The sequence below is a fragment of the Macaca thibetana genome, chromosome 5 (genome assembly GCF_024542745.1).
Source record: "Macaca thibetana thibetana isolate TM-01 chromosome 5, ASM2454274v1, whole genome shotgun sequence".
Lineage (NCBI taxonomy): Eukaryota > Metazoa > Chordata > Mammalia > Primates > Cercopithecidae > Macaca > Macaca thibetana.
In genome coordinates, this window is record NC_065582.1 from 137711785 (window position 1) to 137730778 (window position 18994).

An 18994-nucleotide genomic window follows, 5' to 3' on the forward strand; every position below is an offset into this window, starting at 1 on the left:
TAAAGTGCTGGGATTACAGGCGTGAGTCACTACGCCCGGCGTCCATGGCTTTTTATGGCATATTTCCTTTTAGTGTTAAATCATATTCCATAATCTGGATGTACCACAGCTTGCTTTTTTTTTTTTTTTTTCATCAAATCTATTCACCGACAGAACAATGTCTTGTTTGCTTCCAAATTTTGGCAGTTATGAATAATACTGCTGTAAACATCCATATGTAGGCTTTTGTGTGGAAATATGTTTTCATCTCCTTTGAGTAAATAACGACGAGTAAGTGCTGGATGAGTTAAGAATATGTTTAGTTTTGTAAAAAACCACCAAACTGTCTTCCAAAGTGACTGTTTCATTTTGCATTCCCACCAGTTTCTCTTCTCTCACATCCTCACCAGCATTTGGTTTGTCATTGCTCTGGATTTTATCCATTCTACTAAGTGTGTAGTGGTATTTCATTGTGGTTTTAATTTGCATTTCCCTGATAGTGTATGATATGGAGTATTTCTTTGCATGTGTATTTGCCATCTGTTTATCTTTGGTGATGTGTCTGGCCCTTTAAAAAAAGCAGGTTGTGACCGGGCATGGTGGCTCACCCCTGTAATCCCAGCACTTTGGGAGGCTGAGACGGGCAGATCACCTGAGGTCAGGAGTTTGAGACCAGCCTGGCTAACATGGTGAAACCCCGTCTCTACTGAAAATACAAAAATTAGCCAGGTGTGGTGGTGCGCACCTGTAGCCCCAACTACTCAGGAGGCTGAGGCAGGAGAATCACTTAAACCTGGGAGGTGGAAGTTGCAGTGAGCAGAGATCGCGCTACTGCATTCCAGCCTGTGAGACAGAGCGAGACCCCGTCTCAAAAAAACAAAAAACAAAAAACAAAAAACAGATTGTGTTCTTATTGTTGAATTTTAAGAGTTCCTTACGTATTTTGGATGCTACTTTATCAGATGTAGGTTTTGCAAATATTTTCTCCCATCTGTGACTTGTCTTTTCAATCTCTTGACAGTGCCTTTCACAGAGCAGAAAATTTTAATGAAGTCTAGCTATCTTAGTCTGTTTTAGTCTGTTTTTTATTGCTTCTAACAGATTACCTGAAACTGGGTAATTTATAAAGAAAAGAATATTTTTCTCAGTTGTAGAGGCTGAGAAGTCCAAGGTTGAGGGACCGCATCTTATGAGGACCTTGTTGCTAGTGGGGACTCTCTAAAGAGTCCCAACGTGGTGCAGGGTATCACATGACTGAGTGTTCATCTGTCATTTAGAAGTGTGTTGTTTAATCTCCAAGTATTTTGGGATTTTCTACCTGTCTATCTGTTACTGATGTTTAGTTCAATTCCACTGTGGTCTGAGAGCAGATATTGTATATTTGTATTCTTTTAATTTTGTTTTATGGCCCAGAATGTGTTCTATCTTGGTGACTGTTCCATGTGAGTTTGAGAAGAATGTGTAAACTGCTGTTGTTGAATTAGTCTATAGATGTTAGTTATATTCATTTGATTAATGGTGTTGTTGAGTTCAGCTATGTCCTTACTGATATTCTGCCTGCTTCTGATTCTGATCTGTTTGCTTCTGATAGAGGAATGTTGAAGTCTACAACTCTAATAGTGGATTCCTCTATTTTTCCATGTAATTCTATCAGTTTTTCACTCACAAATTTTGATGCTCTGTTAGGCATGCACGCACGCACATTAAGTATTGTTATGTCTTTTTGGATAATTGACCATTTATCATTATGTAATGCTAATCTTTATCTTTGAGAACTTTCCTTGCTCTGAAGTCTGCTGTGTCTAAAATTAATATAGCTACTCCCACTTTCTTTTGATTAGTGTTAGCATGGCATCTCTTTCTTCATCCATTTACTTGTAATCTATATGTGTCTTTATATTTAAAGTGGGTTTCTTGTAGACAACATAGTTATGTCTTGTTTTTTTATCCACTCTTGACAATTTTTCTTTTCTGTTTTTTTTTTAAAATTATACTTTAAGTTCTAGGGTGCATATGCACAACGTGCAGGTTTGTTACATATGTATACTTGTGCCATGTTGGTGTGCTGCACCCATCAGCTCATCAGCAACCATCAACTCGTCATTTACATCAGGTATAACTCCCAATACCATCCCTCCCCGCTCCTCCCTTCCCATAATAGGCCCTGGTGTGTGATGTTCCCCTTCCAGAGTCCAAGTGATCTCATTGTTCAGTTCCCACCTATGAGTGAGAACATGCGGTGTTTGGTTTTCTGTTCTTGTGAAAGTTTGCTGAGACTGATGGTTTCCAGCTGCATCCATGACCCTACAAAGGACACGAACTCATCCTTTTTTATGTCTGCATAGTATTCCATGGTGTATATGTGCCACATTTTCTTAATCCAGTCTGTCACTGATGGACATTTGGGTTGATTCCAAGTCTTTGCTATTGTGAATAGTGCCGCAGTAAACATTCATGTGCATGTGTCTTTATAGTAGCATGATTTATAATCCTTTGGGTATATACCCAGTAATGGGATGGCTGGGTCATATGGTATTTCTAGTTTTAGATCCTTGAGGAATCGCCATACTGTTTTCCACAATGGTTGAATCAGTTTATAATCCCACCAACAGTGTAAAAGTGTTCCTATTTCTCCACATCCTCTCCAGCACCTGTTGTTTCCTGACTTTTTAATGATTGCCATTCTAACTGGCGTGAGATGGTATCTCATTGTGGTTTTGATTTGCATTTCTCTGATGGCCAGTGATGATGAGCATTTTTTCATGTGCCTGTTGGCTGTTTGCATGTCTTCTTTTGAGAAATGTCTGTTCATATCCTTTGCCCACTTTTTGATGGGGTTGTTTGTTTTTTTCTTGTAAATTTGTTTGAGTTCTTTGTAGGTTCTGGATATTAGCCCTTTGTCAGACGAGTAGATTGCAAAAATTTTCTCCCATTCTATAGGTTGCCTATTCACTCTGATGGTAGTTTGTTTTGCTGTGCAGAAGCTCTTTAGTTTAATTAGATCCCATTTGTCAATTTTGGCTTTTGTTGCCTTGCTTTTGGTGTTTTAGACATGAAGTCCTTGCCCATGCCTATGTCCTGAATGGTATTACCTAGGTTTTCTTCTAGGGTTTTTATGGTTTTAGGTTTAACATTTAAGTCTGTAATCCATCTTGAATTAATTTTCATATAAGGAGTAAGGAAAGGATCCAGTTTCAGCTTTCTACTTATGGCTAGCCAATTTTCCCAGCACCATTTATTAAATAGGAAATCCTTTCCCCATTTCTTGTTTTTGTCAGGTTTGTCAAAGATACTCCAATCAATAGAAAAAGAGGGAATCCTCCCTAACTTATTTTATGAGGCCAACATCATCCTGATACCAAAGCCTGGCAGAGACACAACAAAAAAAGAGAATTTTAGACCAATATCCCTGATGAACATTGATGCAAAAATCCTCAATAAAATACTGGCAAACCGAATCCAGCAGCACATCGAAAAGCTTATCCACCAAGATCAAGTGGGCTTCATCCCTGAGATGCAAGGCTGGTTCAGCATATGAAAATCAATAAACATAATCCAGCATATAAACAGAACCAAAGACAAAAACCACATGATTATCTCAATAGATGCAGAAAAGGCCTTTGACAAAATTCAACAGCCCTTCATGCTAAAAACTCTCAATAAATTCGGTATTGATGGAACATATCTCAAAATTATAAGAGCTATTTATGACAAACCCACAGCCAATATCATACTGAATGGGCAAAACCTGGAAAAATTCCCTTTGAAAACTGGCACAAGACAGGGATGCCCTCTCTCATCACTCCTATTCAACATAGTGTTGGAAGTTCTGGCTAGGTCAATCAGGCAAGAGAAAGAAATCGAGGGTATTCAGTTAGGAAAAGAAGTCAAATTGTCCCTGTTTGCAGATGACATGATTGTATATTTAGAAAACCCCATCATCTCAGCCCAAAATCTCCTTAAGCTGATAAGCAACTTCAGCAAAGTCTCAGGATACAAAATTAATGTGCAAAAATCGCAAGCATTCTTATACACCAGTAACAGACAAACAGAGAGCCAAATCATGAATGAACTTTCATTCACAATAGCTTCAAAGAGAATAAAATACCTAGGAATCCAACTTACAAGGGATGTAAAGGACCTCTTCAAGGAGAACTACAAACCACTGCTCAGTGAAATAAAAGAGGATACAAACAAATGGAAGAACATACCATGCTCATGGATAGGAAGAATCAATATCGTGACAATGGCCATACTGCCCAAGGTAGTTTGTAGATTCAATGCCATCCCCATCAAGCTACCAATGACTTTCTTCACAGAACTGGAAAAAATTGCTTTAAAGTTCATATGGAACCAAAAAAGAGCCCGCATTTCCAAGACAATCCTAAGTCAAAAGAACAAAGCTGGAGGCATCACACTACCTGACTTCAAACTATACTACAAGGCTACAGTAACCAAAACAGCATGGTACTGGTACCAAAACAGAGATATAGACCAATGGAACAGAACAGAGCCCTCAGAAATAATACCACACATCTACAGCCATCTGATCTTTGACAAACCTGACAATCTTTCTTTTAATCAGTGCATTTAGACCATTGATATTTAGAGTGATTATTGATGTAGTTCGTTTAATATCTACAATATTTGTTGTTCTTTTCTATTTGTTGCCCTTGTTCTTTGTTCCTATTTATGTCTTCTACTCTTTTTATGCCTTTTGTGGTACTAGTTGAGGATTTTATATGATTCCATTTTCTTTCCTTTTTTGATATGTGAATTATATTTCTTTGTTGCTTTTTTAAGTGGTTGCTGAGAGTTTGCAATGTACATTTAGTGGTATAGTATTATTTCTAAGTTGTTAGTGGTATAGTGTTACTTTTAAGTGGTTGCTTGAAAGCTTGCAGTATGTATCAGTAGTGTGAGTACCTTATTATAGCGAAATAATCCTGATTCCTCCCTCCTCTCCTTTGTATCATTGCTGATACATGTCACTTCTACATAAGCATGTACATATATATGTGTATATATGTACACACATATGTATGCATATATAATTTAATACATTGTTGCTATTGCTATTTTGAACAACTGTTTCCTGGTAAGTTAATTACGAGTAAGAAAAAGAAAAGTTTTTATTTACCTTCACTTGTTCCTTCTCCAGGGTTTTTCCTTGAGGATCTGAGTTTCTGAGCTATGTAATTTTCCTTTTCCTTTTTTTATTTTTTATTTTTAAAGAACTACTTTTAACATTTCTTTCAAAGGAGGTCCACCAGCAACACATTCTGTCAATTTTTGTTTCTATGAGGAAGTTTTTATTTCTTTTTTACTTTTGAAGGATAATTTCACAGGATACAGAATTCTAGGCTGGTGGGGTTTTTTTTCCCCTCATTTTTTTTATTTTTTATTTTTCTTGAGATGGAGTCTCACTCTGTCACACAGGCTAGAGTGCAGTGGCATGATCTTGGCTCACTGCAATCTCCACCTCCCAACTACAAGCGATTCTTCTTCCTTAGCCTTCCGAGTGGCTGGGATTACAGGCGCCCACCACCAAGCCCAGCTAATTTTTGTATTTTTAGTAGAGACGGGCTTTCACCATGTTGGCCAGATGGTCTCGAAACTCCTGACCTCAAGTGATCTGCCCGCCTCGGCCTCCCAAAGTGCTGGGATTACAGGTGTGAGCCACCACATCCAGCCTTTTCTCATTACTTTAAATATTTCATTCCACTGTCTTCTTACTTTCTTCTTCTTCTTTCCTCCTCCTCCTCCTCCTTCTCCTCCTGCTCCTCCTCCTTCCTCCTTCCTCCTCCTCCTTCCTCCTTCCTCCTCCTTCCTCCTTCTTCCTCCTTCTTATTCTTATTCTTATTCTTATTCTGGGTTACATGTACAGAACTTGCAGTTTTGTTACATAGGTACACATGTGCCATGGGGGTTTGCTGGATACATCAACCTGTCACCTACCTTAGGTATTTTTCCTCATGTTATCCCTCCCCTAGCCCCCAACCCCCCACAGGCTCCAGTGTGTGATGTTCCCCTCCCTGTGTCCATGTGTTCTCATTGTTCAGCTCCTACTTATGAGTGAGAATATGTGATGTTTGATTTTCTGATCTTTTGATAGTTTGCTGAGAATGATGGTTTCCAGCTTCATCCATGTGCCTGCAAAGGACATGAACTCATCCTTTTTTATGGCTGCATAGTATTCCATGGTGTACATGTGCCACATTTTCTTTATCCAGTCTATCATTGATGGACATTTGGGTTGATTCCAAGTCTTTGCTCTTGTGAATAGTGCTGGAGTAAACATAGGTGTACATGTGTCTTTATTGTAGAATGATTTATAATCCTTTGGGTATATGCCCAGTAATGGGATTGCTGGATCAAATGGTATTTCTAATTCTAGATCCTTGAGGAATCGCCACCCTGTCTTCCACAATGGTTGAGCTAATTTATACTCCCACCAACAGTGTAAAAGCGTTCCTGTTTTTCCACAACCTCTCCAGCATCTCTCGTTTCCTGACTTTTTAATAATTGCCATTCTAAGTGGCATGAGATGGTATCTCATTGTGGTTTTGATTTGCATTTCTCTAGTGACCTGTGATGATGAGTGTTTTTTCAAATGTCTGTTGGCTGCATAAGTGTCATCTTTTGAGAAGTGTCTGTTCATATCCTTTGCCTATTTTTTGATGGGGTTGTTTGCTTTTTTTCTTGTAAATTTGTTTAAGGTCTTTGTAGATTCTGGATATTAGTTCTTTGTCAGATGGATAGATTGCAAAAATGTTTTCCCATTCTGTAGGTTGCCTGTTTACTCTGATGATAGTTTCTTTGGCTGTGCAAAAGCTCTTTAGTTTGATTAGATCCCATTTGTCAATTTTGGCATTTGTTGCCATTGCTTTTGGAGTTTTAGACATGAAATTTTTGCCCATGCCTATGTCCTGAGTGGTGTTGCCCAGGTTTCCTTGTAGGATTTTTTTTGGTCCTAGGTCTTATGTTTAAGTCTTTGATCCATCTTGAGTTGATTTTTGCATAAGGTGTAAGGAAGGGGCCCAGTTTCAGTTTTCTACATATGGCTAGCCAGTTTTCCCAACACTATTTATTAAAAAGGGAATCTTTTCCCCATTGCTTGTGTGTGTCAGGTTTGTCAAAGATCAGATGGTGGTAGATGTGTGGTGTTACTTCTGAGGCCTCTGTTCTGTTCCATTGGTCTATATATCTGTTTTGGTACCAAAACCATGCTGTTTTGGTTACTCCAGCCTTGTAGTGAAGTTTGAAGTCAGGTAGCGTGATGCCTCCAGCTTTGCTCTTCTTGCGCAGGATTGTCTTGGCTTTGCAGGCTCTTTTTTGGTGTCATCTGAAGTTTAAAGTAGTCTTTTCCAATTCTGTGAAGAAAGTCTGTGGTAGCTTGATGGGGATAGCATTGAATCTATAAATTACTTTGGGCAGATAAGGACATTTTCATGATATTGATTCTTCCTATTCATGAGCATGGAATGTTTTTCCATTTGTTTGTGTCTTCTCTTATTTCCTGTTATTATTGTGTGAGAGTCTTAAGTCTCTTGATAAGTCTCTAAGAACTTGCATTTTGAATCTGAGTGCTGCTGTATTAGGTACATATATATTTAGAATACTTAGCTCTTCTTGTTGAATTGATCCCTTTGCCATTATGTAATGGCCTTCTTTGTCTCTTTTGATCTTTGTTGGTTTAAAGTTTGTTTTATCAGAGATGTGGGTCTCCTGAATACAGCACACCAATGGGTCTTGACTCTTTATCCAATTTGCCAGTCTGAGTCTTTTCACTGGGGCATTTAGCCCATTTACATTTAAGGTTAATATTGTTATGTGTGAATTTGATCCTGTCATTATGATGCTAGTTGGTTATTTGGCCCATTAATTGATGCAGTTTCTTCATAGCATCGTTGGTCTTTACAATTTGGCATGTTTTTGCAGTGTCTGGTATTTAGTGTTTAGTGATTCTTTCAGGAGCTCTTCTAAGGCAGGCCTGGTGGTGACAGCATCTCTCAGCATTTGCTTGTCTCTAAAGGATTTTATTTATCCTTCACTTACGAAGATTAGTTTGGCTGGATATGAAATTCTGGGTTGAAAATTCTTTTCTTTAAGGATGTTGATTGAACCCCACTCTCTTCTGGCTTGTAGGGTTTCTGCAGAGAGATCTGCTGTTATTCTGATGGGCTTCCCTTTGTGGGTAACTCAACCTTTCTCTCTGGCTGCCCTTAACATTTTTTCCTTCGTTTCAACCTTGGTAAATCTGACAATTATGTGTCTTGGGTTAATCTTTTAGAGGAGTATCTTTGTGGTGTTCTCTCTATTTCCTGAATTTGAATGTTGGCCTGCCTTGCTACGTTGGAGAAGTTCTCCTGGATATTATCCTGAAGAGTGTTTTCTAACTTGGTTCCATTCTCCCCATCACTTTCAGGTATACCAATCAAACGTGGATTTGGTCTTTTCACATAGTCACATATTTTCTTGGAGGTTTTGTTTGTTTCTTTTCACTCTTTTTTCCTCTAATCTTGTCTTCTCACTTTATTTCATTAATTTGATCTTCATTCATTGATACCCTTTCTTCTACTTGATTGACTCAGCTATTGAAGTTATTGTGTATGCTTCATGAAGTTCTCATACTGTGGTTTTCAGCTCCATCAGGTAATTTAAGCTCTTCTCTACACTGATTTTTCTAGTTAGCCATTCGTCTAAGCTTTTTTCAGAGTTTTTAACTTCCTTGCGATGGGTTAGAACATGCTCGGAGAAGTTTGTTATTACTGACCTTCTGAAGCCTACCTCTGTCAATTCATCAAACTCATTCTCTGTCCAGTTTTGTTCCCTTGGTGGCGAGGAGTTGTGTTCCTTTGGATGAGAAGAGGCATTCTGGTTTTTGGAATTTTCAGCCTTTCTGCTGTGGCTTCTCTCCATCTTTGTGGTTTTATCTACCTTTGGTCTTTGATGTTGGTGACCTACGGATGGGGTTTTGGTGTGGATGTCCTTTTTGTTGATATTGATGCTCTTCTTTTCTTTTTATTAGTTTTCCTTCTAATAGGCCTCTCAGCTGCAGGTCTGTTAGAGTTTGCTGGAGGTCCACTCCAGACCCTGTTTGCCTGGGTATCACCAGTGGAGGCTGCAGAACAGCAAATATTGCTGCCTGATCCTTCCTCTAGAAGCTTCATCCCAGAGAGGCACCCGCCTGTATGAGGTGTCTGTCGGTCCCTACTGAGAGGTGTCTTCTAGTAAGGCTACACGGGGGTCAGGGACCCATTTGAGGAGGCAGTCTGTCCGTTATCAGAGCTTGAACACCGTGCTGGGAGAACCACTGCTCTCTTCAGAGCTGTCAGACAGGGATGTTTAAGTCTGGAGAAGCTGTCTGCTGCCTTTTATTCAGATATGGTCTGTCCCCAGATGTGGAATTTAGAGAGGCAGTAGGCTTTGCTGAGCTGTGGTGGGCTCCACCCAGTTCGAGCTTCCCTGCTGCTTTGTTTACACTGTGAACATAGAACTGCTTACTTAAGAGTCAGCAGTGGCAGATGCCCCTCCCTTCACCAAGCTCCAGCGTCCCAGGTAGATCTCAGACTGCTGTGCTAGCAGCGATCAAGACTCCAAGGACATGGGATCTGCTGAGCCAGGCACGGGAGGGAATCGCCTGGTCTGCATGGGAAAAGTGCAGTATTTGGGCAAGAGTGTACTCCTCCAGGTACAGTCACTCATGGCTTCTCTTGGCTAGGAAAGGGAAATCCCCTGACCGCTTGCACTTCCTAGTTGAGGCGACAAGCTGCCCTGCTTCGGCTCGGCCTCCCTGGGCTGTACCCACTGTCCAACCAGTCCCAATGAGATGTACCAGGTACCTCAGATGGAAATGTAGAAATCACCTGTCTTCTGCTTTTATCTCGCTAGGAGCTGCAGACCGGAGCTGTTCCTATTCGGCCATCTTGGAAGCGACCCCCTCTTCTTACTTTCATGGTTTCTGGGGAAAAATTCTGGGGATGTAAATCTTATCTTTGTTCTTCTATAGGTATGGTGTTTTAATCTTCTGGCTTCTTTCAGGATTTTGTCTTTATCTTAGATTTGCTGTAGTTGAATATGATTTGGCATATCTAAGTGTAGGTATTTTGTTGGCTTTTTTTGTTTTTATCAGCATTTATTGTGCTTGGTGTTCTCTTAGCTTCCTGGATGTCTGGTTTGATATCTGACATTAATTTGGGGGAAATTCTCAGTCATTATTATTTTAAGTATTTCTTCTGTTCCTTTCCTTTCCTTCTGGTACTCCCTTTTCACACATTACACTCTTTGTAATTGTCCCACAATTCTTGAGTTTTGTGTTTTGTCCTCTTTTTTTTCCCCACTCTTTTTACTCTTTGCTTTCCAGTTTTTGAGGTTATTATTGAGATATCCTCAATCTCAGATATATATATATTTTTGGCTTTGTCATCTGCTTTATTGATTAGAGCTCTTAGCTTAGCATATTAACCAGAGTTGTTTTCAGTTCTTGATCTGATAATTCCAATGTCCTGCCATATTTGAGTCAGGTTCCGATGTTTGCTCTGTCTTTTCAAACTATGTTATTTGCCTTTTAGTATGCCTTGTAATTTTTTCTTTGTAGCTGGACATGATGTACTGTGTAAAAGGAACTGTTTAATGTAGGGTTTTATAATGTGGTGGTAAGGTGTGGAGGAAGGGGAAGTCTTCTATAGTCCTATGGTTAGATCTCAGTCTTTTAGTGAGGCTGTGCCTCTGGATTATCAGCTTCACAAATGCTTTTCAGTACGCTTACTCCCTTAGGTGGGACAGTATAGTTAGAGTAGACTAGAGTTGGGTATTTCCTGTCTTCCACATGGAAGGCTAGAACAGGCTAGAGTTAGGTATTTCTTTTCCTCCACATGGAAGGCTAAAGCTGACTGGGATTAGGTATTTCCCTACCCCGAAGTTAAAACCTCAGCAGGATAGTCTCTGGCTAGATAGTTTTTCCTGAGGGCAAGCCTTGTTAAAAACCGAATGTTCTGGTATATTTCAAAATGGTTGTTTTTCCTCTCTCTCTGTTGGAAGTAGGGGGAGATTTTTCTGATATTCACTGTGAGAACTTAGGTCTCGCTCCTGGAGGTCAAAGTAAGAAAAAGTGTGATAGGCCCCTTCTGACTGGGTTCCCTGGAGTTTTTGACTCTCAGACTTTCTTACATTGATCCTCCAACTATTTGTCAATTACAGGTCAGGTTTTTCTTCGCTGGCACTGGTTCCCTCAACCCTTCTGCTCATGGGTTGGTAAGTTGTGATTCTCTGTATCCTTCTGTATGTCCCTCCAATTTTGGGGGCAGTGGTTTCCCTTGTGACCTCTTTTCTTTTAAGGAGCTAAGATGAGTTGTTGATTTTTTTTTCAATTTGTTCAGGTTTTTACTTATTTTGGAGTGATGACTTCCAAGCTTCTTTCAGGTCAGATCAGAAACCAGAAGTCTCTTCTTCCCATTTTTTTTTTTAGTTACTATACAGTATTCTTTGCTGGAGGCAAATGGTATTAATAAGTTTTAGTGCATCCTTGCAGAGGTAGCCTACTATTTAAACATTTTTAAACATTGAGATGAGATTACTGATTCCAAAGGCACATTCCACTAAGAAACCTTTGTTTCTGTAGTTATAATCCATTTCTCGTTATTGATGTCATAGTTATATGTTTTTCTGTCCATCTCTCAAACTACTAGCCCCTGTCAGATTTTCTTGATTTGCTGAATTTTGATAATTTTATTGGAATTTTCAAATAACTAACATATTAGTCAAGGTATGTTAGCTTATGCTGCAATAAGAAAATAATCATCCAATTATCAGTCGCTTAAAACACAAAGATTATTATTTCTCACGTATGTCAAGTTTGTACCTTTCAGGGAAAATTGTCTTTCCTGTAAAGGCACACATTGCACTTCTAGATGAAAAAATGAGTCATCGATTACTGAGACAGCAGTAGAGAGAGGTTCACAGCCAAACAATTAAATGCATCTGTGGAAGTTTTTTGTTTGTTTGTTTGTTTGTTTTTGGAGATGGATTCTTGCTATGTCACCCAGACTGGAGTGTAGTGGCATGATCTCGGCTCACTGCAACCTCTGCCTCCTGGGTTCAAGCGATTCTTATGCCTCAGCCTCCCTAGTAGCTGGGATTACAGGCACACGCCACCATGCCTGGCTAATTTTTGTATTTTTAGTAGAGACAGGGTTTCACCATGTTGGCCAGGTAGTCTCAAACTCCTGACCTCAAGTGATCCACCCGCCTTTGCCTCCCAAAGTGCTGGGATTACAGGCATGAGCCACCGCGCCCAGCCGCATCTGTGGAAGTTTATAGGTCACTTCTACTCACATTTCATTACCCAACAAAAGTCACATGACTGTGTCTAACTTCAAGAGGGAAAAAGAAAGTAAAATTCTTCATTGAGCCCAGAAGGAGAGAGGAAAATGGATAGTGTTGTTAATGGCCTCTGTATCTTGATCTTTCTGATTACTTGCTTTGTGTTTTCTTGAAAGTGTCTTATCATCTCTAATGCTGATTGCAGGTGCTGTTTTGGTAAGCCTGACCACCTCACCACCTACCGCCACAAAAAGAACTTCTATCTTAGAAAAGCAAGTAGTTTTGCCTTTCACATCTTTGTTAAGAATTTCAAGGTCATTATCTCTGAAATTCTGAGAATTTCACCAGTCTTCTGTCTTTGACAATTCATGTCGTAAGATTGGTGATTTTTTTTTCCTATATAGTAGTTTCCCCTTATCCTCAGTGGATGTGTTCCAAGATCCCAGTGGAAGCCTGAAACCTCAGATAGTGCCAGATCCTATATATACTACATTTTTTTTGCCATACATACATACCTCTGATAAAGTTTAATTCCTAAATTAGGTGCAGTAAGAGATTAACAACAATAATTAATAAAATAAAACAATTATAACAATATGCCAGCATCACTACTCTTGTGCTTTGGGACAGTTGTTAAGTAAAATAAAGGTTACTTGAACACAAGCACTGTGATACTGTGACAGTGGATCTGATAACTGAGACTGCTTCTAAGTGACTAATGGGTGGGTAGCATAGACAATGTGGATGTGGACACACTGGACAAAGGGATAATTCATGTCCTGGGCGGGCAGGATGGAGCAGGACAGTGTGACATTTCATCGTGCTACTAAGAATGATGTGCTATTTAAAACTTTTGAATTGTTTATTTCTGAAATTTTCCATTTAATGTTTTCAGACTGAGGTTAACTGAAACCTTGAAAAGTGAAACCCGGATAAGGGGGTAAGGCTGTACACTTTATTTAGTGTTGATAAATAGCACAGGCTGTATCACAGCTTGACACGAGATTGTATTCTCTCTTTCTCTTGGAGGCTAGATGGAGTCTGTTGAAGATTGCAGTCGGTATTTAATGCAGAGAATTTGATGGAGGGGAGCGATTAAGTGTGGGCCATTTTCTTCTGTGCCTCACCTTTGTGGAGTAGACTGGCAGGCAGGTTCTTAGAGTATAGCACAGCAGATATGGCTGATGTAAGGGCAGATTGATTCTCTTTTCTCTTACCTCAAAATACCTTTGTGAAAATTCAAACGTTTCAGGTGAGGGGTGAGACTCCTTTCTAATTTCTAATGATGCTTGAATTTTTTCTTTCATATTGATATAATCATCTTGAGGGATAATGAAAAAGGGAACTAAGTCAAATGTGTATTCTTAGGTTTTCATCTGAATATTGCTTCTACTTTTAAGCTTGTTTGGATAAAGTTTGATTCCAGTATTTAACAGGAATAAAAACAGTTTCAAATCTGTTATTTTTTTGAGACATTAGGTTCCATCTCAACGTGGATGTAAAATAAGATATTCAAATATATTGGATTTATGTGCTGAAGGCAACAAGTTTCCCTCCCTTTCCCTATTATTCTACACTACTCTAAGGTCCTCTAAAGGCAGCATGATGGAAATTTATGAAGTTGTTAATATGCATTTTATTGAATAAACTGAAAATACGCATATTGGTGTTTTTCTTTGATGCATGTCATTTGTTATCATGGGCATCGTTTGTTTAATCAACAAATGTTTATTGAGATGACGTTGGGGATTATAAATATCCACAAGACAGCTCCCCCCTCCAACTCCTGGAGCTTGTTTTTTAGTCAGGTAGACAAACAGTAAACAAATAATGGATGATAAACTCTATGATGAGAAATTAAGTTTGCTTAGAGAGTGATGGTGTCCATTATTTTAGATAGGGTATGTGGGAAGTCCTCTTTGGGGGGTAGTATTTGCAATGATCTGAATGAAGCGAGGGAGCAGACATGCCCAGGGGAAAAGCTTTCCAGGCAGGAGGGTTAGCAACTGCACAGGCCCAATGTGGAAATAAACTAGTGTGGCTGGAATAGGGGAAAGGAAAAGTCAGAGATATTTGACCATGGACTTTTACCCCTGTATTTTATGTAAAACTAGTGGAAGACTTTGAGCATTGGTGGAATGAATACATTTATATTCTATTTATTTTTAAATTTTAATTTTAATTTCAATTTATGTTTTGAGATGGGGTCTTGCTGTGTCTCCCAGGCTGGATTACAGTGGCAGGATCATGGCTCACTAAAGTCTTGACCTCCTGGGCTCAAGCAACCCTCCTGTTTCAACCTCCCAAGTAGCTGGGATTACAGGTGTGTGCCACCATGCCCACCTAATTTTTGTTGTTATTATTATTATTATTATTTGTAGAGTTGGGATCTTGCTATTATGCCTGGGCTGGTCTCAAACTCCTGGGCTCAAACAATCCTCCTGCCTTGGCCTCCCAAAGTATTGCGATTACAGGTGTGAGCTACCATGCCTGGCTATTTATATTTTTTAAAGATCATTCTGGTTACTATGTGGAGAAATGGGAAATGAGGAGATGCAGGAGTATCATCAGCTAAGAGTCTCCTTGAATTGTTTGGGCAGAGATAATGGTGGTTCTGTCTAGAGTGGCAGCAGTGGATTTGGAGGGAAGTGGTCTGAGTTAGGATATGGGGTATTTTGAAAATCGGGTTGACAGAACTTGTTGGTTTAGATGTGGGGGTGTGAAGGAAAGAAAGGAAGTACATGTGACTGTTAGGTTTTTGGCATTAGCAACTAAAATAAGGATAGCATTATTTAGTAAGGAGTTTAGTAAGGAGCAAGGCTGGAAGCAGACAAAGATTTTGGTATATTAAGAGTTAAGGCTGGGAACAGTGGCTCATGACTGTAATCCCACACTCTGGGAGGCTGAGCTGGGTGGATTGCTTGAGGCCAGGTGTTTGAGACCAGCCTGGGCAACATGGTGAGACTCTGACTCTACTGAAAATACAAAAATTAGCCAGGCATGGTGCCATATGCCTTTAGTTGCAGCTACTCAGGAGGCTAAGGTGGGAGGATCGCTTGAGCCCAGGAGGTCGAGGCTGCAGTGAGCTGTGATCACACCACTACACTCCAGCCTGGGTGACAAAGCAAGATCCTGTCCCAAAAACAAAGCAAAACAAAAAAACCAGTTAGGTTTGAGGTCCTTTAGATGTCCAGGAGGATATTTGAGTTTGCTGATGGCATGATCTCTTAGGAGGAGGGAAAAGATGTGAGATTTTTATCGCCTTGAAACTGATATTCTCAGTTTAAAAAGGTAATATTAAGTGATAATTGATGTAAGCTGGAAGTATTTTCTACTCCACTGTCCTCAGTGAGCCATTATAATTTTCTTTTATTTTTCTCCTTTTGGCTTACTTAGTCGTATTGTGTATCATGATGATTTTTTTCTTTCACATTTCTGGTAAATGGTGATTATTAGGAAGTTGAACCAATTGTGTATAAAATATGTAAAAGACATTTAACAGGGAACGTGCTTCCCAAGGCCCATTGTTTACCACATAAAGGAAACCACTGACTTTTTGTTACATCAGTGAAGATAACATTATTTTGTGAACACAGTACTCCTATAACTTGAGAAAGTAATATGTATTCAGTCATTAATTTCTTGGGTTTTAATAAAACGTTTTAACAAATGTTAACAGAGAAAATGTAGCAATGCATGGTAGTGGGAATATTCACTTTTATTCTGAAGCAGAGGAAGGAAGTCTGTATTTTGGTAAATATAATTACTATTCTAGTGAGCATATATTTATGGTGTAAGTAGACTATCACAACTTAGTATCTGCTTCCCATTGTTAATTCATACTTAGTAGTAAAGTCCTCAGGGGCACTACCCTTGATCTTAGCCAGAAGGCAGAGAACAATTCCTTGGGTAAAGTTTGATGAAAAACAACAAAAATTCATAGAAGACAAGGATATAATAATAGAATCTGGGCCCACTGGAGACCAAGGAATTTTATCTTCTACCCTTTACCCAACTTCCCACTCCAAAAACCAGAACAAAAACCCATCAAAATGGATCTTTGGCCATAAAAAAGCCTCCCCATTTCTGAGCATCTAAGAAACGTACATGTGGGCTGGGTGTAGTGGCTCACACCTGTAATCCCAGCATTTTGGGAGGCTGAGGTGGGTGGATCACCTGAGGTCAGGAGTTCAAGACCAGCCTGGCCAACATGGTGAAACCTCATCTCTACTAAAACACATAAATTAGCTGGGTGTGGTGGCAGGTGCTTGTAATCCCAGCTACTCGAGAGGCTGAGACAGAGAATTGCTTGAACCAGGGAGGCAGGAGTTGCAGTGAGCTGTGATCATGCCATAGCACTCCAGCCTGGGTGACAGAGTGACACTCCGTCTCAAGTGTACACGTGGAGGCAAGAATCTTAGAACAGCTAGAGATGATAAGATGTTCAAGTTTTAAGCTGTGTATATCATAGACACAATTTTGTTGTAAAAATGTGACCCTTCCACTAGTATAATGACCTCAACCTTTTATTTTTTAAATTTATTTTATTTCTTATAGAGATGGGGTCTTCCTGTGTTGCCAAGCTGGTCTCAAACTCTTGGGCTCAAGTGATCCTCCTGCTTTGGCCTCCCAAAGTACTGGGATTACAGGTGTAAGCCACCATATCCAGCCAGTCTCAACCATTAAAAAAAAAAAAAAAATCTGCATATAGTGTGCACGTGTGGCACATTTCCCTTATGACATTACTTGTTTTGTACTTCCCCATTCCTGCCCCTCCACTCTCTACCTCTCTGATTCTGAGCTGGTTAGAGGATACAGTGGCCATAGGTGCTTACGTTCTAGGTAGGGAGAAAGGCAATAAGGAATTAAATAAGTATATAAAACCAAGCATATATTAGTGATGAGTTCTATAATGAAAACAAAATGGAAATAGGATAGTGACATGGGAGGCCTGCTTGCTATTGTGTGTTCTTCTGAACCTTTTTCTCATTTGTCAGTTGGGAATGATAATCTTCTACCTCCTTAGAGTTGTTTGGACTTAATTAGGTTCTGTGTGAAGTGCACCTAGCAGAGTAACTGGCAACATACCTAATTATCAAGTACATGCTATTTTCCCTTTCCCTTTCTTTCTGTAATTTGAGCCTTCCAAATCTGTGGTGTAGTGCCATAGAATGAATCTACCTTAGCTAGAGTATGTTTAAACTATGTCCCTGTGTGATTTTGGCGTTCTTACGGAAACAGTAAATAACGACATAGATGACTCTTGAGGACATCACACTTAGTGAAATAAGCCAGTTACAAAAGAACAAATATTGTATGATTTTACTTAGGCCGATAGAGACAGAAAGTAGAATGGTGACTATCAGACTGTGACAGAGAGAATGGGGTTGACCGTAATGGGTATAGAGTTGCACTTTTGTAAGATGAAAAGAGTTCTGGAGATGGATGGTGGTTATGGTTGCCCAACAGTGTGCATGTATTTAATGTACACTTTTTTCATTTTAATTTATTTATTTATTTTATTTTTTGAGATGGAGTCTTGCTCTGTTGCCCAGGCCTGGAGTGAAGTGGCGTGATCTCGGCTTACTGCAACCTCCACCTCCCAGGTTCAAGCAGTTCTCCTGCCTCAGCTACTCCCTGAGTAGCTGGGAATACAGGTGCGTGCCACCACACCTGTCTAATTTTTTGTATTTTTAGTAGAGATGGGGTTTTGTCATGTTGGTCGGGCTGGTCTTGAACTTCTGACCTCCTGATCTCCCCGCCTTGGCCTCCCAAAGTGCTGGGATTACAGGCGTGAGCCACCGTGCCCAGCCTTAATGTACATTTTAAAATGGTTAAGATGGTAAATTATATGTTTTTTCCTGCTTCTTGTTTTCTTTTTTTGAGACAGAGTCTCGCTTTGTCACCAGGCTGGAGTGCAGTGACGCAATCTCGGCTCACTCCAATCTCGGCCTCCTGGGTTAAAGCAATTCTCCTGCCGCAGCCTCCTGAGTAGCTGGGATTACAGGTACACACCACCACACCCAGCTAATTTTTGTATTTTTAGTAGGGATGGGGTTTCACCATGTTGGCCAGGATGGTCTCGATCTCCTGACCTCGTGATCTGCCCACCTTGGCCTCCTGGGTGGGATTACAGGCGTGAGCCACCACACCCGGCCTTTAGTGCAGTTTTTAATAAAGTAAGTGATAAAATTATTACCTTGCTCCACTCTTCCCATTTTGGTAGATATCAGTGAATCAAGTTGTTCCTGATGAAATCATGAAATAGAGGGTGGTTGTTTTTGCATCATAAATCTATGTGAGAGTTCCAAAAAATGAAAATGTTGTTAGGAATTTTTATCATCTTAACTTCCAGAGGTGTCAAACCTTAAACGGTTAATTGGTGAGCAAAGAGCATAGTGTGGCTGGAAAAGATATTTCTATTGTTTTGTTTTGTCAATTTATAGTATATTTATTGGGCACTTAATTGTCTTTAGTGAACAAGAGTAATAACATTTGTTGAGTATTATCTACCAGCAATTATTCTAAGTTTATGCTTAACAATACTTGATACTAATAATGGTTTGTCATCTTTATATAGCAGCCTTGAAGGTGTTATTCTCATTTTCTAGTTGAGAAATCTGAGGCTCTGAGTGCTGAGTGACTTTCTACTTTAAAAATGATTTTAGAGGAATTTCAATACATAGAAACG

The 18994-nt window shown here is 39.6% G+C and overlaps 1 protein-coding gene across 12 annotated transcripts in view; it reads left to right on the plus strand.

Moving 5' to 3' along the window:
* The window catches only part of FRYL (FRY like transcription coactivator), a 287021-nt gene that overhangs the window by 36579 nt on the left and 231448 nt on the right, over window positions 1-18994 (plus strand). For 3 of the 12 annotated variants that reach the window (XM_050790057.1, XM_050790059.1, XM_050790056.1), the window contains 2 exons: window positions 17835-17960; window positions 18194-18310. The exons of 4 other annotated variants lie outside the window; for them this stretch is intronic. The gene's annotated coding sequence lies outside the window, so the exon portion shown is untranslated. Of the gene's footprint in view, window positions 1-5924; window positions 17961-18193; window positions 18311-18994 lie in introns of those variants that run through there. 5 more of the 12 variants (XM_050790058.1, XM_050790060.1, XM_050790061.1 and 2 more) reach the window with 3 other exon arrangements.